Raw genomic sequence first — 25,117 nt, 5'->3', positions numbered from 1 at the left:
GTATAAAATAAATAAAATATCCAAAAACGTTTACCTCTAAATTATCTATTATATTATAAACGTCACCAACGAATTCATACCGCAAACATTACAAATACTTAGTGTCAAATATTTAAATTATTCCCATGCACGTTTACTTCAACTTAAACGTATACCAAATTCCTACAAACATAAAACTCACAAAATAACTATCATTTAATTAAAATATCACTAAACCATGTACACGTCGACTTATTTTTACTTAAAAAAAATCCCAGAATTGCACAAAAATGGCATTGCGCACAATCTTCACTATATCCATGTACACTGCTTTTTTGTCATAAATTACAAAAATTTCCACTAAAATGCAAAAAAATTCTGTGAATCTTTAAACTCGGTAAAAAGCACATCTATGAAATTACCTGATCGCGAAAAAGTATATACCCTTTCCAAATATGAACATTTCCATGTATAAAATGAATAAAATATCCAAAAACTTTTACCTCTACATTATCTATTATATTGCAATTGTCACCAACTAATTCATACCGCAAACATTTCAAATGGTTACAAATACTTAGTGTCAAATATTTAAATTATTTCCATGCACGTTTACTTCCACTATAACGTATACCAAATTCTACAAGCATATAATTCACAAAATAACTATCATTTAATTAAAATATAATTAAATTCAAAAACACTACTTAAAATATAAATAAGCACATACATTAAATTAATAAAAATTAACTTACAATCCTAATTACTTTAAACTAAATCATTGTTAATAACAATTTTCCAATAATACCAAATTACTTTACTTCCACCTTACATTTAGAACAATGCATAAAAATAATATTCTCAAATAATTAAAAATACTAACTTAACCTAATCTTCTTCAGATTCTTGCTTACATGGTGGATACACTTTTATTATTGATTCAATAAAATTATTGAATGATTTTTTTCTGCAAATTTTACCTCCACACTTCCTCCGCTAAATAAAAAGCAAAATCCTCTTTATCACAATGCCTCGGAATGGCGCTTTTTATAGCACTCCACGTGGCCTCTATTGTATTGGTATGTGCACCTGTTTCCGGATCTTTAAAATAATATTAGACAGCGCCATACAATCCGAAAATTATTCAACACTACTTCACACAACACACAATGAAGCTTAATACAAAATAATATACTGCCGCAGATATTTTTCCAAATCCCCCCTTTTCCGATTAAAGAACTGTAATTCATCCATTAATATCACATGACATATCTCATGATCTCTCATTTCCCTCACACAAAATAATGCGTAATCGGAACTGAGTACTGCTCACATTATTACCAAAGTCCTAGGTAGTAACCTTTATCGCCTCGAAAATGTCGCCAAAGTACCAGTTACCATATTCCAAAGATCAGCCTATAATAGATAATTTAGAGGTAAAAGTTTTTAGATATTTTATTTATTTTATACGTGGAAATGTACATATTTGGAAAGGGTATATGCTTTTTTGCGATAAGGTAATTTCATATATGTTCTTTTTACTGGGTTTAAAGATTCAGAAAATTGTTATGCATTTTCGTGAAATTTTTCTAATTTATGAGAAAAAAGCAGTGTACATGGATATAGTTAAGAGTGTGCGCAATGCCATTTTTGTGCTATTCTGGGATGTTTTTTTAAGTAAAAATAAGTCGACGTGTACATGGTTTATGTGTATGTGTTATTGTGAAAAACGCGCAAGGAGTTTGCGATTGTGCACTTTTTCCCAATTTTGCAGTGAATATTTGTCATGATTAAGCAGTTTTGGTAGATAAAATTTCTAGTATAAGTGTAATTTGGCTAGTAGATTGTTGGAAAAAGTGTTCAGTAAATAAAAAGAAAAGAAACATGTCTTTACTTTGTGAAGACGAAATGGCGGCGGAAAAAAAAATAGAGGGTTGCTGTAGCAGAGTTGGTCGCCAAATTTTCGCCAAAAAATCGCCAAGTTACCATAATGTAAAGATCAACCAATTTGCCTATTTGTTCGTTTAGGCATTAGGTCGTAAAAATTTTTGTTTAATTCATGGAGAAAAAATGTAATAACATTATGCATATGGCTCTGCTAAGTAGTTAAAGTGCTGTTGTGGGCAGAAATTCAGTTGGATCCAAGGGCCAAGTGTATGGTATTTCCAATAGCATTATAAAATTAATACCTTTCTCGCCTTCATGATAAAATTTCCAAATAACTAATTCAAATACTTTTTTGGAAAAGGGTTAAATACTTTTTCTAAAGTAATAATATATATACTAGTTGAACAGTTTTTGCAAAAATTTCAGAAGGCCTTAAAGAATATTAATTATTTTTTTAAGGCCTTCTGAAAATTATTCATGTTATGTTTGCTAATATATCTTTAAAATGTGCTTTAATGGTCCATATAATGTACTGTTTCAAGGTATGATAGAAATGAAGGTTGTTCTTTTTCCAGCATGCTAGTGAAAAAACAGGTAATCTGGTTACAGTGTCACTAATGAAAATAGAGGGAATGCTAAAAGTGTGAGAGTATGGAAAAAAATTTAAAACGGAGATGTGTATATATGAAAGCAGAGAAGAGACCAAAACTTGCTGATCATGATCCCTTGTTGATAAAATTATTAGTTGCCAAAGGGAATCTAAGGGGCAAAAAAAAAAAAAGTCTTCTAAATCCGAGGATTCATCAGTAAGCTGAGAACAAATATGAGGTTCTATAAAAGTGACAATTTTTATCCCACCCACCTCCAGATTTAGTTGCATTAATGTTTACAGATGCTGTTTACCGTGGTACTCTCACTGTAGTCTAATACTTTACTATAGCCACTTCTTTAGAAGGCTTCTATAGAAAGCAGATCCCAAGTTTTCTTCCCCCCCCTTAAAATGCAATAAAAATATAAAGCATAATATTTTATACAGTACAAAGTCTTTAATCCAGACCTCAAAGCTACAAACTTTCTGCGCATGCGCAACGTTTACGCATGTGCATAATACCTTTACGCATGCGCATAATACATTTACGCATGCACGTTTAATGTATAACGGACGATATAAGCTAAGCTAAAATTGGAAATTTATTTATTCAGAACTCTAATAAACCTTAAGCATGTGCAAGAAATAGAATAATAAATAACTAAACTAATACAATTCAGGCTTAATTGTCTCAGTACGCAATAAAAGCAAGATAAAATTTAACGGAACAACTTGTCGTTACTCGCCAAGCTCATGATGCATAGCCAAATATATATAGTGAAGGATAGCTAAATTTCATGATGATAGCTGCTAATTTTAAAGGTTTTCGGATATCGCAAAATGAAGGTGAAATTTTCCAATTAACAGATTTTGTAAAGAAATTTGGAGAAGTGGTAATAAACGAATATGATATAAAAGAAGTTTTTCATTGTGATGACAATGTTTCTCAATCATCAATTAATTAATGAATGGAGAAATCTGTGGTATGGTTCTAAATCCAGAAAATACCGCTACCGACAGTGAAGTTACTGAAAACGAGAAAATTTCGATAGAATTAAAGAGAAAGTATTAGCACAAAAAAAAAAAAAAAAAAATGGAGGAACTTAACCCTCTCAGCATTACGGACGGATTTTTCCGTATTGAAAGATGGCTTTCCAAATCATCACACACGGATTATTTTGTCACCTCTTGATTGATTCTAAAGCGTTTCAAACAGTTTTTTCTGTCTTACATTTTCCACATCGAAATCGTTGAGGATGGAATATTCTATACTGTTGTTCCCCCTGACCTCCTGTTGTGCTTAATTGGTAGTGGGGAAACAGCGATTGTTAGAGAAAGATGTTACAGTGAGAGGGTCATAAATAAAAACATCAAATCTGGCCGTACCATCTGCTGATCTGAGGGCGAGTTTTGTACTGAAACTGGAAAATACTGGAAAGCGTTCAACGGAAACCTTTGTGAATGCAAAAAATTTGCGAAACAAATTTTCTTCTGCAAAAGTAAATGTAATTTGCATGAAACCGATGAATAACTTTTAAAGAATTTAGCATCACCTAATATACAAATATATTCTTTTAGCATAAAATAAATACTTAAACAGTTATCTTACAAAGACTGTAGAAACAGAGAAATTTGATATAATTTTTATTTTAGCTGTGCGCATTGATTAAAAATACTGTATTTTTTAAAATTACTATAACCGTTCACAAAAACAGTTACTTCAATATATATTTTGAATAATTGTTCTGAAATAAAAACGAGATTTTTGAAAGAGTTCAAATCATGCAATTCCATTTTAAACTAATGCATCATTTATATGTTTGTATCGAAATTCATTTAGTTGTGTGAATGTGAAGTATGATGATTTATTATTGAAATATGAGGACAAGGTGCGTTTCCTTAAAAATTTGTTTTACTCTTCTGATTTCTCGTCTAAAACAAACTATTGAGAAATTTCCTTGGCATGATGTGAAAATCATTCACAAATAATATCGTATTTGATTAAATCGCTCTTGGCGTTGATAAAATAAAGTACTGAAAGTGCATGAAATTGTATGATGCATTTTTTTTTACCCTAAGCAAAATACTTTTGTTTTACTGAAAGTGTTATCGAATAAAAAGGTCCAAATGATATTTGATTATGAATATTTTTCTGTTATGAAGATGTGTTTGAAACGGTTGGGACATAAAATTCTCAGCAGGTAAGAGTAAATATTTATGAAAAATTTATGAAAAATAGTTGTTAGTAGAAGAAAAATGTAAATAGCTTTTTATAAAATCGTCGCAATCATTATAGGAAGATGGAAAAAAATATGATGGTAATCTAGGTCAGTGGTGCGCAAACTAGGGGTCGCCAGAAGATTTTTGGGGGTCGCCAAATTTTTATGAAATGCATTATGCCTGCATGCCGCATACCATACAGTGTACATATAAAGAGTGAAGCACCATCACTCACTGTTTAATTGCAATTTCATGCTGTCCGCTCTTTCTTTGACCGTAATGCGTAATGTATGTAAAGTGTGAAGATGCAAGTTTTTCACTCCGGTAGATAATAATGTGTAATAATGATTTTTTATATTTTTGTCGGGCTTTGCTACTCTTTGTTATCAGGTATGTACTATCATTAGAGAAAGATCTCTGTTAATTTTATTGAATTTCTCGAAAAAAAATTATAAAATTTTATATATTATTTGTTATGTGTCATTTGCCCGATATGTGTCATTTGCAACGAAAAATTAGCAAATGAGAGCATGAAACCAGCTAAATTAAAAAGGCACCTGGAAATTAAACATAAAGAACTTCAAAATAAACATGTCGATTTTTTTCAAAGACGAGCTGAAAATCTGAAAATTCAAAGTGCACATTTAAAGAAATTTACAACAATACCTCAGAAAGCATTACGAGCTGCTTTAGAAGTTTCTTATCTAATAGGAAAAACAATGAAACCCCATACAATTGGAGAATCCCTTATCCTTCCTGCAGCAACTAATATGGCATCAATTATGCATGGCGATAAATATGGAAATGAACTAAAAACAATACCATTATCAAGAGATACTGTGTCTCGGCGGATTTCCGAAATCTCATGAAATAACGAGGCAGAAGTCATAAAACGCATGCAAAATTCATCTGTATTTGATTTACAACTGGACGAGACTACCGATATTACTAAAATGTCATGTCACAACTAATTATTTACGTTAGGTTTATTTTTAATGAAGATATAACAGAAACGCTTTTACGTTGCAAAAGTTTGGAAGGGAAAAACAACTGGAGAAAAAATATTCGAAGTAATAAATAAATATTTTGAAACAAAGTCCCTTACCTGGGCAAACTGTTTTGCGGTTTGTACTGATGGTGCTGCAGCATTAACAAGTTCGAATAAAGGGCTCAGAGGCTTAATTCAGAAAGTGGCGCCTCATATGATATTTAATCACTGTATGATTCATCGGCAAGCTCTTGTTGCAAAAGATATGGATGAAGAGTTGCACAACATATAATAAGATGCTGTTTAAATGCAACAGCCACAACAGCCGTCTCTTTTCAATACTTTGCAATGAGATGAGCTCAACGTATGAGAGATTACTGTTACACACCGAAGTCAGATGGCTTTCACGTGGGAAAATACTACGACAGATATTTGACGAATGAAGTGTGTATGTTTTTAATCGAAAGGAAACATAGATTGGCAAGTTATTATATCAGTGAAGTTTGGCTAGGGAAGCTGAGCTATTTCGTTGATATTTTCGAAAAACTTAACGACTTAAATTTGAGCTTGCAGGGTGAGAATTCAACTATTATATCTTCAGCCAGTAAAATTCAAGCTTTTAAGAATAAGCTTAGTCTCTGGCAAACTGAACTGAATAAAAACAACACCGACATGTTCCCTTGCTTTAACGATTTTATCAAGGAAAATAATATAGATATATTTACATTTAAAAACATCGTTTCCAATCACACTGAAAAGTTAAAGGAAAATTTTTCGAGAAGATTCGAGGATTTTCCTGAAAACGATCTTGGTTGGATTCGTGATCCATTTTCCTTTGACATATGCAGTTCAACTCTTCAAATTAGTGAGAAAGAGCAATTGATAGATCTAATTAGTGATTATACGCTTCGAAATCAATTTAAGACTCAGCCTTGCCAAAAATGTTGGCTATCCGTGGAAAAACAATATCCCTTTTTATGCAAGAATGCCATCAGAGTGTTAATACAATTTGCATCAACGTATTTATGTGAAACTGGATTTAGCAAACTAGTTTCAATAAAAACTAAATACCGCTCACGTTTAAACCCTGAAGATGATATGCAAATTGCAATTAGCAACATACATCCAAACATCGATGAGATAATTAGAAACTTGCAGCCAAATATGTCTCATTAAAGGGCAATTTACTGATTTTTGTGTTATACAAAAAGTATTTTCTTAAAATTATAAATAAAATTAATATGAGTCAGATATGATGATGTTTTTATTCGAAATGAAAGAAATGCACGAAATATACATCGTATTTGTGAACATTTATCTCTAGGGGTCGCCAAAAATTTCTCTCTACTAAAGGAGTCACACTCGAAACAAGTTTGCGCACCACTGATCTAGGTGATGCAAGACATTTTGAAAAAGGAAATAAGAATTTTCAATTCTTTGTCTATATCAAGATTTAAAATGACACAATTAGATGCTCAGATAAAGATAGACAACTTTAACTTTCTTGGAGGACTTTCTGAGGGAAAACTATTTGTTGTTTACGACTACAGTTAATTAATTAAAACAAAAGAGGACTGTCTCTGTATGGGAAGGGATGCCTTCTTGGAAAATCTTTGAAAGAAAACTGGCCTGTATTCACGTTAAACGTGGGGAAAACTCAATTCCAGATCAAACTACTAGTGTTCAGTGACGTTGCTGCTCGGCGGCTAGTGGACATTATTTACGACCAAGGACTGATGAGCTATGTTAAATTAGGTACTTATTACCATTTATTTTTAAATTCATTAGTTAAAACTTATGATTAGGGTTTTACTAAAAAGGCCAGTATGTGTATGTAGTTCTTGAAATTAAGCACAAAATAGTTCTATTTAAAATTTAATATCTATGCTTCGTTTGAAATATTTCTTTTTGCTTTGGCTAACTTGACAAAGCTCTCGAGGACTATCTGCCAAAGGAGGGATGCCTTCATGGAGAACTGTCTAAGAGAAAATGGCTTTTATACATGTTACACAATGGAAAAATCACAAAAACGTCCATGCAGCCAGCCCGTTCACTCGGATTTGAACCAAACTACCCGTGTTCAGCAATTTTACTGCTTGGGCTTTGGTGGGCCTATCACCTTTTGAGATAATTATCATAATATTATGTTTCAATAGGCATCAATAACAATCTATACTTACTATTGTGATTTACATTTCCAGTGATGTTAATCTAGTAATTAATACTCTTGTGTATTTGACAGCTCTGGGCCTAAGAGCAGTAAAGCTTCAACCGAGGACTTTAAAGTGGAACCGTCTCATATGCACATTATACATAGGAAACCATCGTAATTAATACAAATGTGGAAATATTTTTCTTGTCACTGTCGGTGATACTAATCGTATGATTTGATATTCACTTTCAGAGCAAAAATACATTGAGAAAGAAATCAATTTGGGGACAAATAAAAAAGATTTAAAAAAATAAGTATTATAAGAAAGCAATTTTTTTTAAATATTTTGTGTCATTTGTTACCATTTACTTTGTGTTTTAATATCTTTTCATATTTTATTTCAGTATTGCTTTATTAATTCTTAAATATTTTGCAAAATGTGAAAAAATTGTGAAATTCATAACTTCTTTGAATTCTAAATATAATTCAATTCTCTTTCCCAGTTCTAAATATATATTCTGGATATTGTAACAAAAAGATATAGTACAGTCAAAAGTCGTTAATTCGGACACCCATAATCCGGAATGATCTAAAATCTGGACCTCAAAGCTAAAAACTTTCTGTGCGTGCGTATAGGCGTTTACCCGTGCACGTAAGACCTTTTACCACTGCGCATATGCGTGTGCGCAAGTGCAGAATACGTTTTCGCGTGGGTGTTTTATGTATAACGGCCGGTATAAGCTAAAATTATCTAATTATCTATTTCAGTTAATGTTGATGATTGCGTTGTTCCTTAATCTTCGAATTGGATCCGGCTTATTATTTTTTGCAGACTGTAAGAGCAATACTATAAAAGTAAACTTGAACTTTCGATTGTGTCAAATAGAATTTCCGATTCTGGAGCTCCCAAAGGATCGTACAAAACGAAAGTATGTTTCGATGTCCATCAAACAAAAAGTGGAATTGCTGCAAAAAATGGATAAAGACATGAAGAATGTGACAGAGAGGTTAGTGAAAACGAAAAAATTTCGATTGATAAGTTAGTTGGTATTCTCGGCACAGCAATTAACGGGACTTGAACAGCGGAACTTTGTAACTGAACAAGAAATTATGTCTGTTTATAGAATTAAAGAGAAAGTATTATCACATAAAACGAAGCAACTTAAACAATTTACATTGAAAGAAATGTTTAATAAAGTAAACAAATAAATATTAAGCTTTTTTTTTTTTGTAAATTTTGATACTCTTTAGATCGTTATTGTTCTTTATTTCATAAATTACGGTTTCATATTTTTAATTTTAGAATTTCTGCATGCCATCTTACGAGATTTAAACTGATGATCTGTAATCCAGAAAAATCGATAATCCGGAATCGAAGTCCCGACGAGTCCGGATTAACGACTTTTGACTGTATTCACTAAATTACTATGCAATTATTGTCAGTTAAAGTGCATTTTGGTAGTAGATTCATGATAGTTGTAATGTGCATATGCTTCAAAAAGATTGCACAACTAAACAATTTTTTCACAGTTCTGGGCAGAACCGTGGTTTCAATTTCAAATAAATAAATAAAATAGGCTTCACAACGACAGTTTTTGACTCATTTTATTATAAATGTATGAAGAAAATTTATTTTCGTTCTCTAAAAGAAATAAATATGTCAATGAATAATATGTTTTTCAATATGCTATTAAAGTAAGAAATCCATACTCGCCTGACCCAAATTAACTGAACTGATGTATATTTTTAATCAAAATTTTGCAGGAGAAATTTCAAATATTACTTTCAAGCAGTAACTACACAGAAGTTGCATTTTTAAACACAGTTTTCGATAGTTTCAGCATCTTTTATAAGTGCTACGAACCGTCTTACTTCCCTAAATTTTCTTTAGCAAGGTAAGGAACAACACATTCAATGGCACTTTTTTCGCACAATCGCTTTACAGACACTTAAATTTCTCATAGGTCTGTCATATATTTGTAGCCAGAATAGTCCATAACTGAAAGCCTAACCTTATTCAATTAATTTCTTAACTTAAAGTCATAGCTGCTTGCACTCTTTTTAAGATTTTCAGAATAAATAGGTATTCGTCTAAAAAAAAAATGGTGAAGTCATTTGAGATATAATGTTTCCTTCTTAAAACAAGCTATTTATTTCTCGCAAATAATTTTAGAGCCATGAAACAAATTCAAGAAGGGGAATATATGTTTTAAAATTTATTCAGCTGTATAAGAAAGTAAGTAATGGCAACACAACAGTATAATACATCATCATAATATCAGCTAAAAGTTGTAAAATACTAATCACGTTCCATTCCTACTAAATGGTTTATATAACTCTCCTTTTATAAAAGCTCAAAAAAGAGAATATACAGTCAAAAGTCTTTAATCCGGCCTCGTCGGGACTTCGGGGATTCCGAATTATCAATTTTTCTGGATTATAGATCATCAGTTTAAATCTGGTAAGATGGCATGCAGAAATTTTAAAATTAAAAATATGAAACCGTAATTTATGAAATAAAGAACAATTATGATTTAAAGGGTATCAAAATTTACAAAAAAAAAAAAAAAAAAAGAAAAAAAAAAAGCTTAATATTTATTTGTTTACTTTATTAAACATGTCTTTCAATGTAAGTTGTTTAAGTTGCTTCGTTTTTTATGTGATAATATTTTCTCTTTAATTCTATAAACAGACATCATTTCTTGTTCAGTTACAAAGTTCCGCTGTTCAAGTCCTATAATTGCTGTGTCGAGAATACCGACTAATTTGTCAATTGAAATTTTTTCGTTTTCAATAACCTCTGTGTCACTTTCTTCACTATCGGAAGTGAATTATAATGATGAGGAATTTGATTTAAATCATATCAAAGACGGAGTACATTGAGAGAAAATACTACATTTAGTAATGAATTATAAGCCGAATAAAAATATCTGCCCTGAAGATAAGGATGGTGTTGACAGATCAACTTCCAATTCATTGCGCGCCACGGCATTCCCCCGCCCGCCGCAGAGCAGCGTGAAATTGATAAACAGATTTCGGAATGGTTAGATAAACAAAGGATATGCCTTTATCCATACCATAAAGCAAAGAAACAGGAACCAGAAGGAATAAGCCAGAGTGATGCGAGATACTTATACCTGAAGTAGACATGACATCATCTCACGGCAATCAATCAGCTATCGGCACGACTCAGCTTTCCAGATGACGTAACATCAAGCTTCGTTTTTTCATCTTAATTAGGCTGGAACAGTCCGTTCTTAATACAAACTGCAGCAGTTAAAAACGAAGTAGAAGAAACTACTATATCCCTTTAAAATAAGAACTAAACCTTATGTAAAAGTTAGAAATATTTCAAGGAGGAAAGATGATGCAGAAAAAGGGTTACAATAGGCCATATTTTCCAACACGTATTTTGGGCATGCGCACAGGCATATTCGCAGCCGTAAAGGTCTACCGCACATGCATCAAAGCGACGCATTACGGCTGCGAATATGCATGTGCTCATGCTCAAAATACGTGTTGGAAAATAAGGCCTATTGTAACTGTTAAGACTAAGTTCACAAAAAAAGGTAAGCTGACTGTTCACAAAAAAAGGTAAGACTTTCTGCGCATGCGTCAAAGTTTGTAGCTTTGAGGTCCGGATTATGGGTGTCCGAATTAACGACTTTTGACTGTAGTATATATCATTTGCATTCGGTGAATTAGCGTATTAAAGACATTGTTGTAATATAAATATTTGCTTGTTATTTCATGAAATAGAGTGTCTGGAGCCCATTCAAATATCCTGTAGAATTTTAACAAATTATTTTATAGGATATAAATATACACATGCTTTTTATGAAGTATGCAAACCTCATGCAAATATAATTCTGTTTTATTAAAATTAAGGATTGTGAATTTTATTTTAATATAAATGTATTACTTTACATAAAGAAATCTGCAGCCATCTTTATTGTCCTTATTTTTCTATTATTATCATCACAAAAAAAAAAAAAAAAATAATAATAGCATTTATCTTATAATAAGCCAATTAGATTAGTTTAAAAATACGGTATGTGAAAACTTTTCATCCTCCTTGCTTCAGTTTTTCTTATGACAGTTACGCACTTTCTTTAACTTGATATAAGATCCATTTATTTTAAATACTTTTCTAAAACATTTTATAAAGAAATAAGAAAATAATGCTAGCGCAAACCATTTGGTTGAAAAGTTATGTAAAACTGAGTTCAGTACCCCCAAAAATTAATAAATTTAAGATGAAAACATCCAGATGAGCAATTTTTTTAATTTACAGTCACATACATGTTTCGAGAGCATTTGGGGTAACGCCACTTTGGGCTAAAAATATTTCAAAACAGCATAGATTTAGAATTTCAGGTACACAGGCTCGCACACTGGAGACAAAAATGTTTTATTCCTTACAGTGTTGCCACTGCTTGCTTTGAAACTGTTGAGTTTTTAATCAAAAATCTGTTAAAGTTTTACAGAATATGAAGTAGACAATAAAAACAAATTCCAGATTCCAAATTCAGACTTCCAAGTGCCCTTGTTCGGGTGGAGGACTATGTGATATTCTAAGTAACGTTTCCACAATGCGAAAAACATACATACATTCATGTAGATTATCATCATTTAGGCTCTTTAAATAAATACAGGATGATAATATTTGGTGGCAATAGTTCGGAAAAATGATTCAGGCATTTAAAGTGATTCGATGCAAAATGGCATTTTGAAACTAAAAGCCCTTTCGTGCTAACGCTCGTTTATGCTTTGAAAAGGAATTATAAAATTAGACACATTGAAATAAAATCCAAAAGCTTTCAGATTTTATATTACGCCCAAAGGGACATTTTTTGACATTTTGTGTGTTATCTTTATTTATTAAATATCATGTTCTTTGCATTTAAACCATATATCTTTAGAATTTCCGTTATATTGTCTCATACGCTGGAGATAAAAATGTTTTGTTCCTTGGTGTTGCCACTCTCACTTTGAAACTGTTATAAAAAATCCCTTAAAGTTTTACAAAATATGAAAGAGATAATAAATTAAATTCGGGTTTCCAGGTTCGCATGCTCGGATGTAGAATTACGTTATTCAAAATTTGATGGCTCTAGGTACTGTCATTTTTTTCACGATGCGAGAAATATACATATATTCATGCAGATTCTTTATTATTTAATTTCTTTAAATATAATACAGGGCGATAATATTTGGTGGCAACAATTTAAAAGTTGATTCACCGTTTATAGTGAAATTACTTACCAATGCCCTATGGTACGTTCGAAAGCGCAGACTGCATACTGAACTGAAAATTGACCATATTAAGACCTTTTAATATCTCCTTGCTAAGAAATTCTGTAAAGACCCGGAGTCCATTAATAACCCTGCAATTAAAATCTATGATTATGACGTAAATGATCAATGTAACATCAGAAGGTCTATGGCCATTCTTAATGACACACTGGATTAAGGTGAATTGCACCTTGGCTACCTTCTGTATGGCATGTTTTTGTATTGTATAGTATTGTATATTACTGTTAGTTTTAAATTGTACTATTTAATTATGTTATTCTATGACTGTAATCACATTTTCTGTTAATACTGTACACTGAGTCTTGCATTTACCAAATTTTTGCATGATAATTATTATGTTGTACTATTTTTGTTACCATTGGCATGAAGGTCTTCGCAGCTTTTCTGGACGGCATTTTCATCATGAACCGTGTACGCTTTAATCTGTTATTGATATTTATCCTAACTTCTCTTATTAAGCCCATAATTAATTAATTAATTAAATAAAAAAATGATATATATATATATATATACATAAAATTTTTAAAAATTATATACAGTACAAAGTCCTTAATCCAGACCTCAAAGCTACAAACTTTCTGCGCATGTGTACCTTTACGCATGCGCTTTTAATGTATAATGGACAGTATAAGCTAGGGTAAAATTATCTATTTCAGTTAATGTTGAAGATTGCGTTGTTCCTTAATCTTCTAATTAAATCCGGCTTATTATTTTTTGCAGACTGTTAGAGCAATTTTATAAAAAGTAACCTTGAACTTTCAATTATGTCAAAAAGAGTTTCTGATTCTGGATCTGCCAAAGGTGCTACAAAGTGAAAGCATGTTTCGATGTCCATCAAACGAAAAGTGGAATTGCTGCAAAAAGTGGATAAAGGCAAGAAGAAAGTGATGGAGAGGTTAGTGAAAACGAAAAAATTTCAATTGACAAGTTAGTCGGTATTCTCGGCACAGCAATTACAGGACTTGAACAGTGGAACTTTGTAACTGAACAAGAAATTATGTCTGTTTATAGAATTAAAGAGAAAGTATTATCACATAAAACGAAGCAACTTAAACAACTTATTGAAAGAAATGTTTAATAAAGGAAACAAATAAATATTAAGCTTTTTTTTTTTTTTTTTTTTTGTGTGTGTGTGTGTGTAAATTTTGATACCCTTTAGATCATAATTGCTCTTTATTTCATAAATTACGGTTTCATATTTTATAATTTCTGCATGCCATCTTACCGGATTCAAACTGATGATCTATAACCTGGAAAAACCCCTAATCCGGAATCGCCGAAGTCCCGACTAGTCCGGATTAAGGACTTTGTACTGTAAATAAAAAATAATAATAATAAACTTTTTTAAAGATATTTTGGGCATATTTATAAATTACTATTATTAAGACACAATAACACGCCGAATAAATACTAATTCAGAAGTGTTATATTTACAAAATCTTTTTCACAGGACTAGTTTCGATGGTTTTACCGAACCACCATCCTCAGCTGCAGAACTGCAAATGAACAAGATAGTAAATAATGATTAGATAAGATAAGAAAGCCTGTACAAGAATGAGCAAGTGGCGCCATCTGTTGGTGAAACCAGAACTAGAACAAAATTTCTTTAAAGGCCGAAGGCAAATTTGGATTGGAATTAAGATCGTTAACTAGAACAGAAAGATTTTTATGAATGTGAAATGCCCCTACAAAATCCAGTTCTCCAATGGAAGATGTTTTTTGAATAATTTTGGCAGCAGAAAAATCGAAAGTGTGATTTTCGGACCAACAATGTTGAGCAACAGAAGACTTCTGTGTTTCTTTTTTTGTAACGTATGCCTCATGTTCCTTGATGCGAAATTTTAGGGCTCTCTTAGTTTGGCCAATGTAAATTAAACCACATTGGCAAGGAATCCTATAAATACCCCAGGAATTCATATCCGGAATGGGGTCCTTGAGTATGGAACTCTGAATTTTATTGATGGGAGAATAAACAATCCGAAAGTTAAATTTCTGCAAAATATGTGCAACTTTATAGCTAATTGATGGAAAGAAGGGAATGACAACAGAATTTTTATAATCTCCTAAAACAAGAGTGTGCCTTTTAGTGTGTTGAGATGAGAATTTTTTAACTGCTTGATTAATAATGTTGGGTGAAAAGCCCTTGTCTAAAGTGTGGTGGAAGGCAAACCGATGAAGGTTTACGGTAAACCGTAGTACTGAAGTTGGATCTGTTACGTGTGACCAGAATGTCGAGAAACGGAAGAGAATTGCAAGTCTCAAGTTCAAAAGTGAACCGAATAGCAGGATCAATAGAATTCACTGTTGAAAGAACTTTATTTAAATCATCTTTATTACCTTCAAACAGGGTAAAATTATCGTCTACGTAGCAGAACCATGCCAGGAAGTTTAAAGTTTCAAACAATCTTGATTCATAATAATGCATGTAAATATCAGACAGGATGGGACTGAGGGGGCTTCCCATGGCTAATCCCTTCGTTTGCTTGTAATATTTATTTTGGAAAACAAAATGTGTTTGTTTCAAACAGAGTTGAGTGAGAGAAATTAACTCATCAATTTCGATGCAAGAGAAATGAAATTCGCGAAGTCTGGTTTCTAGACAGCTTAATGCACCCTCCACTGGGACATTGGTGAATAATGATTTTACATCAAAAGAAACCATGAGTAAATTACTAGGAGAAATGTTTTTAACCTTTTTTACAAACTCTGTTGGATTTTTTATGGTGTAAATGTTATTGTCTAATAGAGTTGAAAATCTAGAAATAAAAAGGGTTTTACACTTCAGTTTTGCCGTAGAATGTCTATTTTGTATTTTATTTTACGGAAATTAAAATCTTAAATTTTTTTGTTGGAAACCCTAGGTGGGTAAAATGTTCTTTATATTAAAAAAATAGCAGTCCCACATGTGCATAATAATAAATAAATATAAGCCTATAGGAATGTTGCCGAGATATTCTTGGATATTCAGGTGGATTGTGATCATATTATCCCGGGTATTCGTTGAAATTAGTTGAATTTCTATTAAAAAGCTTATTTCTTCTTCAGTGCATGTTTGATATAATTTCTAATATTTGCATTTTTTAGCACACACACGGATATTTTTGAGAAAACCTAACTGAAAGAAGATGAATCTAATCGTGATCAGTTCTACAGAATTTTATTTTAAAATTCATTATGATTTGCATTTTTTTAGTACAAAAATAATTTTTTTCTTCTCATGTTTCGAAACTTTCACCATTTGCACCCTTTAAAAATAGCTGCATATTATTATACTGAAAAATAAAATTTAAGAGTGTAGTGAATTCTGGGAAATAATCTTAATTCAATGTATCGAAAACCAAATTATAAATATAAATATTAAAAAACTTGTGTTTCTGTATTAGGTAGTTACCTTGAAAGCAATACTGATAAAAATGTTTAGTAAAACTATACTTTACCTCTACTTAACTATAATATTTTGAAAAAATATTTTAAATTTTCCGACTGCACATACAAAAACTCATGTTTCATAAAACACATCAAGAATGTTGGCTCATCAGGTGGACTAGCAATAAATTCTCTGAACACTGGTAATTCGGCCCAGGATTCAAGTCCCACGAACAAGCTCACTGAGTAGGCCTTTTCTTTGTTTTCCGCACGTGCAACGTGTATACGAGCCAGCTTCTCTCAGAATTCCTCCACAAAGACATCCCTATCCTTACGCACATAACCTTTGAGTGTTTTGCCATAATCAAATTAATGAAATTTTAAAAAAAAAAGTAATAAGTTAAGTAACAGGAGCATTAGACTAGTGTCTCTGTTTGATTCTTTCTCTATATAGAGGAAAAAAAATTAAAGGTATGCAGACTAATAAAGCCATAAGATTCAATCAAAATCCGATTTCTTATAATTTTTTAACACGCAGATTTCTAAGGGCAGCTGTTTATTTGCTCTTAGCCTCTCCCCCAAAATAGGTAGTGGAATAGTAAAATATATTGATATTTTCTTGGATTTTAAAGAAAGCAATATCATTATGGTACAATTAATAAACTCGCGGCTTTCCTTACTTATTGCAGTACACAAAAGTGGAAAATTGCGTGACAAAAATTTTAGACGTCTGTGATTATGATTAGAAAATAAACAAGTTATTTTGCATGTTCATTTAATTAGTTCTGTCATTATATCAAGTAAGTTGTGAAATATTATTTATATCCGTAGTTTCAAATAAACTCTGGATGAAAAATACCCAAAGCTGAAAATAAAATAAGAAATTTTCTAAGTTTTCAAGATATTTTACTTTTTACTGTATTAAAAAAATAAGGAAAACATATCGAAAATCATATTGTTTCATTGAGAAAATATTGCATCTATCCTATGCAAGCAATCATATATAAGAGGTAAACTAAGTAATTAAAGTGAAGGTTACTAGAAACACAAAAATATTTTGATATTATGCCCATATGCATATAGATTGCTCATGAATAAATAAATATATATATAAACACGTACACACACATATACACGCAGGTTTATGAACAGAAAAAATTAAACATTTATAATTCTTTTCTTTTAATGTCTGGATTTGCAGTTTTTCACAAAATTTAGATTTGGTAACATAAACCCCGACTTACTGTTACAAGTTGGATCACAAACGCTAACATATACCTTCTTGGAAACTACAAGAAGGGCAAAGTTTTGACAGTGGTTGATATTTTTACAGCCGACACTAATCAGTTCACTTGATGATTCTCCGCAGGTGTGGGGGATAAAAAAAACTACTTAACGCTTTTCATGCATTCTGTGAAAGAAAGTATCTGCATTTTTCAAAAGTCTTTTTTGACAAAGCTGGTGATGCTTTAGAAAACAATATCTTATCTTTCTCAAAACCACCAGAGGGTTAAACAACTTACATTAAAAGAAATATTTAATAAGGTAAACAAATAAATATTAAGCTTTTTTTTTCTTGTAAATTTTCAGATGTAAATTTCATATCATAAATACTTCATTATTTCATAAATCACGATTTCATATTTTAAATTTTATAATTTCTACATGCCATCTTACTAGATTTAAACTGATGATCTAATATCCGGAAAAATCCCAAATTCGGAATCGCCGAAGTCCCTACGAGTCCGGATTTTGAGCTTTGTACTGTCTATATATGTAATTACAAAACACTTTTTGGGGGGAGGGCCAGAAATTTTGGATGAAGTGTTATAATTTAAATACATTGAAATTGTTCATCTGCTAATTCTGCATACAGAAAAGCAAGGATTTTTGTAGGAGAGAAATTCGATTGATTTCAATGTTCCTCCCTCCCCTGATGAAGTGGCATTGAAGTTGATTGAATTCCTCTTCAGTTATGTTCATTTTTGTTTAAATTTCATTAATTTTAAATGGGGTTTTGCTTGTTTAAAAAGTTATAGTTTTAACATTTTAAAAATTCTTTGTTGCATTTATAAGATTATTTGAAATTTATAATTAATAAATTTCAATTTTTGCTCTTTGTGAATTATTAGTTTAAAATTTCTTACTTTATATATATATATATATATATAAACAACCCTAATATTTAAAATATTTAAATATTTTGAATAGATAATCTGTTTTTTAGTCTGGCATATATTTTCACTTATGCACATGGTAATTAGCATTTATATAGCTTGTTTATTCTTTGTATCATTTTTTTATTTTCTCTAGAGCAGAGTTTCTAAAACTGTGGGTCGTGACCCCTGTGGAGGTTTTCGGTGCCTGCAGCAATGGGTCACCAAAAATTTTAGCAGTTTTAATATTTCTTAAATTTATTATAATAATTTTAGAATGTATCTGAAAACAGATAAAGATAAGACAATACAGGCAAAGAAAAAATAAAATGTTTTGACGCTTTATTTTTTAATATAAATGTTGATTTTACTTGCTCTACACGTGACGTTTCCATTTCGTCTTTTACTTATTTAAAATGTTCACATTGTTCTATGTCTTAAAATTTGAAATTAATGACCTAAAACTGCAATAGTATATCAAAGTACTGTGAAAGTGAAAAAATTTAGAGTTTGGCTCACGTGTGTGTCGGATTTGCGCAATGCTTATATGGTTCCACAAAAGTTTCGTAAATATTATGGGGCCTAGGGTCGTGAAAAAAATCTCATTGATATAAATGGGTCGCGACCGAAAAAAAGTTTAGGTATCCCTGCTCTAGAGCACTTGTGGCATGTTGTAATCAATATATATTTGTATTTAATTTTAACTGTATTCTTTGGATGAGCTTTTGGCATTGTCTAGTAATGAAATTGAGGTAATCCATTTTTGCCAAAATTTTGAAAATACACCGGTTCTTATGAAATAAAGAGTCTTGGTAAATTTATGGGTGCCACTTGGCGGTAATTGGCAATTTTTGCGGTACATGGACACCGAGTTTGCAATTCTTTGACTTGTTATTTTGGCTTTCTGCACCAAAAATCCCCGCTACACAAATCCAAAATAACAAGTCAAAGAATTGCACAACAAACTCGGTATCCATGTACACATCGACCTATTTTCACTTCAAAAAACATCAGAGAATTTCACAAACTAGGCATTGGGAACTCTGTTGACTTTGTCTATGTACACATCGATCTATATTCACTTAAAAACAGGGTTCGTACGGTCCTTAAGAGTCCTTAAGTTTTTTGGAATCGATTTTTGGTCCTTAAAAGTCCTTAATTTTGGCCAAAATCGGCAGAAGGTCCTTAATTTTAATCCTGTGAAATTTCTGTCTGTTTTTACATCTGCCATTTTGAGTGTGAATTAGCAGTTTGGAGGTATATTTTTGACGGTTTACTTATAAATATGGTTATTTGAATGGGTTATGATTTGTTCCTATTTCTAATATAAACAGTGAGATACTAGAGTTTCTGAGCAAGAAGTGAAACAAGTATTTCGAAATTATTTCACTTTTTCTAATGAAGAGCTCTTAAACAACTTTTCGCATTTGGGGATGTGAAATTCTTTTATTGAACGGCTCTAAATTTGGCGACTTATCAACATTTTGGCGATTTTTAAGATCAGTTTGTATAGAAATTTTTATTTCCATGGTTTGAGAATTTTTCGACGATTTTTTTTAAACATTCCAACATTGATAAATATCATTAAAATTATGGTAATATATTGAAATTATATTTAAAAAATAACATATTGATTAAAAATATCTTCTTTTTAATTTTTCATGATAAGAATTTTCTCATGTAATTGTGTCAGAATTCTCAGAATATGCATCAGTTTTTCTCTATAAAATTAATTTCACACTTTTTCCATCTGATTTTTTTAAAAAATATTTCTGGCTGTTTGCTGTTACAAAATTGGTAGGCGTAAATTTTTTTCCGGACATTAGACATTGCAACTTGGAAAGTTTAGAAGGATTTGAAAGCAAGATTTATAGACCCATCATTCCAGAAGATTTTAGAAAATTGTGAGAAAATGAAAAATGTCTCTATGGTATTAATACATAATGGATGTATTTTGCAGAAAGTTTGCAATGAATTTCTTACTTTTTGGAGAACATCTGGAAGAACAATGAAAACATAATATCTGAATGCTTTACTTCTGATACTAAAATCTTTTTCTTAACATGCTTATCTTCCCTTTATTTTCTCTACTTTTCACTAGACACAAGTAGGAAAAATATTAAAAATGCTTCTAATCTTATCACATGGACAGGCATTATAGAAAGGAATTTTTTTATTAACAAAGAAATTGAAAACTGGCAATTTAAGAGATTCATCTAATATGTCTTAATGCATCATACACAGGTCTGACGCTATTCATTTTCCCACTTGGTGCAATCACATGGGAATATTAAACTTATCTCTGTAGATCCTAAATTTTGCATTTTGCTTCCAGTGCCTGCTCTAAATTCTAAAAGTTTTGCCATTTCTACATTTTGTTGCTCGGTGTGTCACTAAATTCTAAAAATTCTGCCACACTAACTCTGTAACCTGCCCTTACCATATATATTTCCTATTTCTCCTGAATGTTCATATTACTAAAGAAATAAAATTAGCAGCTTAGAAACTGAGTACATACAGAGAAAGACAATTATTTTTCAAATATATATACAGGTATTATGATGTAAATTACCCAGTTGTTTATAATTTCAGCCTTTATTATAATTTCCCTTTTCTATTTCCTCCCCAGAATGCAAATCGCTTAGGCAGTTTTTAAATTAAGGTTTTTTGGTGTGCAAGACAGAATGTGTTTTTAATCTCCGCTTGCTCGTTGCATTAGTTCCTGCCAGCTCTGATAATTTGCAACTTTTTTCTTTGCATTATCGCTGCTGACATTTGAATTTGTTATGATGATAGAGTTACTGAGCCAGCTTAAATTAAAATTAAATTGTTTAGTCTTTGACCACTAGTCCACATTTTTTTGTTTGAATTTGATTGTTCTTGTTTAATTACATGACCAGAAACTGCAGTTGAATTGGTTAGCATAAGAACATGCCTTTAAGTTCTTTTTAAATAAGAGGCTTATTTAAATGTTTATCTGACTTTGAGACATAGTGATAACTTGCTTCATGTCTGTCGGGAGTTTTTGGACTATTTAACTTTTACCAAATTAATTAAACCCTCATAGGTACATTGTGGAGAAGTTGATAACTTAGGAGATGAAGTACGCAGAAACTAGTCAGAACATTGGTTTGTGTATTCAAACAGATTTTTAATTGTTAGGAAAGATGTTTAAAGAGAAGAAAATTGATATAAATTAAGCCAAAATGTCTTGGAAGGCTTCAAATTAAAAAGATGTATAAATATTTTGTTGAGCGTTGTTGCTACAAAACATAAATGTTTTGTAGCTTTTAATGTATAATTATCCTAATATCGTTTAAGAATCATGACATAAATTGCATGTATTTTAAAGTGTGAAATTTTATTAGGTTGGGATTTTAATAGGGACTTTTAACAATATTGTTAAAAAATGAGTAAAATGTAATAGTAATCGTGTAAATCCATACTGACTAAGGTTTTCTAACTACATAATTTAATTCATAACTAACTGCTTACTCTTAAAAATTATCTCTGCATAATGAAGTGAGTTATTGCCTTTCATTATTCCTTAGCGTGGCACAAGGTTTAAACACAAAAATGTAAAAATTCATGTAAAACTTATTCTTAGTATCTAGTGAGACCTAAAATAATACAAAGCAACTTAGTGTCACCTTTGGTGCTTTAGTGGCTTATTGGAACCTTAAAGTATATTAACTTGGTTACAACCCCTGGAACTCTACACAGAGCTACGACACTAACCGCAACAGACAGAGCCCAACTAACTTTCAAAACTAGTTAACCGTGCCCACATTAGGCCTCTCAGTTTTGTTCTGATCAGCAGGTCTCTCTCTAGGTAAGGAGCAGCAGTGACAACAGCCAGTCTTTCGTTATGAATCATGCTGATTATGATTTTAATGCTCTTTTTAACCTATGCTGCTTGATATAAAATCTACTTACTATTAACTAAACCTCTAGACTGAACAAGTATATGACAAAATTAGACATTAAAAATAAAAAAGCTGTTAGTAAAACTTAACTAAAATGTAACTTATCTTCTTTCAAATATGTCCAGTTATATTAAAAGTGTAAAATATTTAGTGATACTTCAACACAAAACACAAAAATATAAAAATTCATGTAAAACTTATTCTTCGCATCTAGTGAAATTTAAAATAAAAAGCAACTTATCACCTCTAGTGCTTTAGTGGCTTAATAGAACCTTAAAGTATATTAACCGAGTTACAACTCCTGGAATTCTATACGAAGCTATGACACTAACGGCATCAGACAGAGCTCAGCTAACTTTCAAAACTTACTAACTGTGCCTACAGGTTTGTTCTGATCAGCAGGTCTCTCTCTAGACAAGCAGGAGTGGTGACAACAGCCAGTCTTTTTTATGAATCATTCTGATTATGATTTTACTTCTCATTTTAAACTATGACGCTTGACATAAAATCTACCTGCTATTTACTAAACCTCTAGATTAAGCAAGTAATGAGACATAAAAAAAATTAACATGAAACTAACTATTAGTAAAATGTAAATAAAATGTTACTTATCTTCTTCAAATATACTGAACTATTGTAAGTCTAAAACATTTAATGCTGTTTGATAAATTTCATAAAGTATATTTTATGCTTAAACTAATTAATAATTATGTTAATTAAGTTATGTTTAATAATAATGCATCCTACTTACAGATCTATTTTGTTTTTTGCGTGGTATTACAAAAATGAAGTTCAAGCACAGATAATATTTTAATTGAATTTATTAATTTGCTATTTGCTCATAGGTCCTTAATTTTTTTCAGTAATGGTCATTAAAAGTCCTTAAAAGTACTTAATTTCCATGTGAAGAAATGTGTACGAACCCTGTAAAAAGTCAAAGGAGCAGCCAACAAAAAATATATAATCTCAATAAACTATATTTTAAATCATACAGTTGAAATAACATAGAAAAGGAAACTCAGCACTGCACAAAGGAAATATCCACGTACCTTATTAACAAATCCTCCTGTTTTCAGTCAAACAAAATTCCTTAACAGCATCCAAAAACTTCCTAAGATTATCTGAACTGGAATCTGTACACTGGCATCGCCACATAAATCCCCAAAAATATCCTCCATAGTGCTGGTATCCTCCAACGTTTGACCATACGCATTTCCTTCCTACAAACAGGACACTTATAATGTCAACTAAGTAAATCTTCATTTACACACCAGTCAATTAATTTTTTTTTTTTTTTTCCCGTTCCAAATCGTACAGAAACTTCAAATTAATCTTACAACATTCAGCCATTTTACCATGTAAACCAGAAAATAACAACGTACTTCTTATCCCAAATCTGTCTCATCATTCAAATTCACCGCAATCACACAACCAATTACGTCGTAATAGGGTTTCTATAGCATTCAACTACTCAGGTTACCATAAATGAAACAACAACTTAGCGATAATCCAAGGGGCACCCTTCAATCAACTCTAACCAAGTTAAACATTAAGAAAAGCAACACTTTATGAAAATACAGCAGGAATAAATATTAATAAAGTGTAAAAATACATGTTGGAAATTGGTTCAAAGGAAATTTCTGTAGGTATTCAACAGTAATAAACTCATTTATTGCTATTGTGAAGAGTTAATGTCAATTAATTTCTGCAGAGATCTGCATCTGGACATGGAAGGTGAAGAGTTGGAATAATTATCTAAGATAGATGTATATGCTTGAAGTGACAACAGAAAAATATTTTTTAATTCAGTAGCCAAATATGTGTAGTTAATTGGATGAGAAATGGCATTATCATAATTAAAGAAAATCAGAATGTATCTACTATGTAAATGGTTAACTTTGCTTTAAATTTTTAGTACATATAAAATTTTTCTGTGGTTTCTATATGAAGAAATTTAATAAATATGAAGCACTTAGAAACGCATATTTGCAATAAACAATACGTTTAGGAGGCTGAAATGAATTATTAAAAATTTAGTTTTACTCAAGTAATGATTGAAATAAAGGATTTATTTCATGTTTGAAAAATAAGTGAATTGTTTTTCATATTTTTCTAATCAAGATCATTAAAAGCTAATGATTGGCATAATATGAGAAATAAGAGTTACTTCTGTCTGGCTTACTTCACTGTATGACCATAACAGTTTGAGAATGTAACATTTAAAAAATTTGCTCCATATCCATATAAAATATTTAAAAGAAGTAAATCATTATCAAAGGTCTTTAAAAATTTCTTTCTTCTCAGTTTTAAAAATATTCCGTTTACTTGACAAAAGAAGATCTGCTCTTTTTTTTTTTTTTTTTTTTCTAAAATTGATAGAATCTTATAATCTTATTTATTATATATTTTAATAAAAAGAAATTGCAGAATGGAAGAAAGGATTATTATTATTAGGTAGCTTGCCTTTCATACCTCTCAAGATTAAATAAATTTTAATCTCATTAGATATTCACATATACTTTTACTTTTAAATTTTAT

General features: G+C 31.0%; 1 protein-coding gene across 4 annotated transcripts in view; it reads left to right on the top strand.

Moving 5' to 3' along the window:
- The window catches only part of Dus2 (Dihydrouridine synthase 2), a 142,162-nt gene that overhangs the window by 3,549 nt on the left and 113,496 nt on the right, over positions 1-25,117 (top strand). The gene's annotated exons all lie outside the window — the stretch shown is intronic.

The sequence above is a fragment of the Stegodyphus dumicola genome, chromosome 4 (genome assembly GCF_044657685.1).
Source record: "Stegodyphus dumicola isolate Sdum_Otavi_A_Nest chromosome 4, ASM4465768v1".
Lineage (NCBI taxonomy): Eukaryota > Metazoa > Arthropoda > Arachnida > Araneae > Eresidae > Stegodyphus > Stegodyphus dumicola.
The sequence above is the reverse complement of the archived record's forward strand: the minus strand, read 5'-3'. Positions and strand labels throughout refer to the sequence as shown.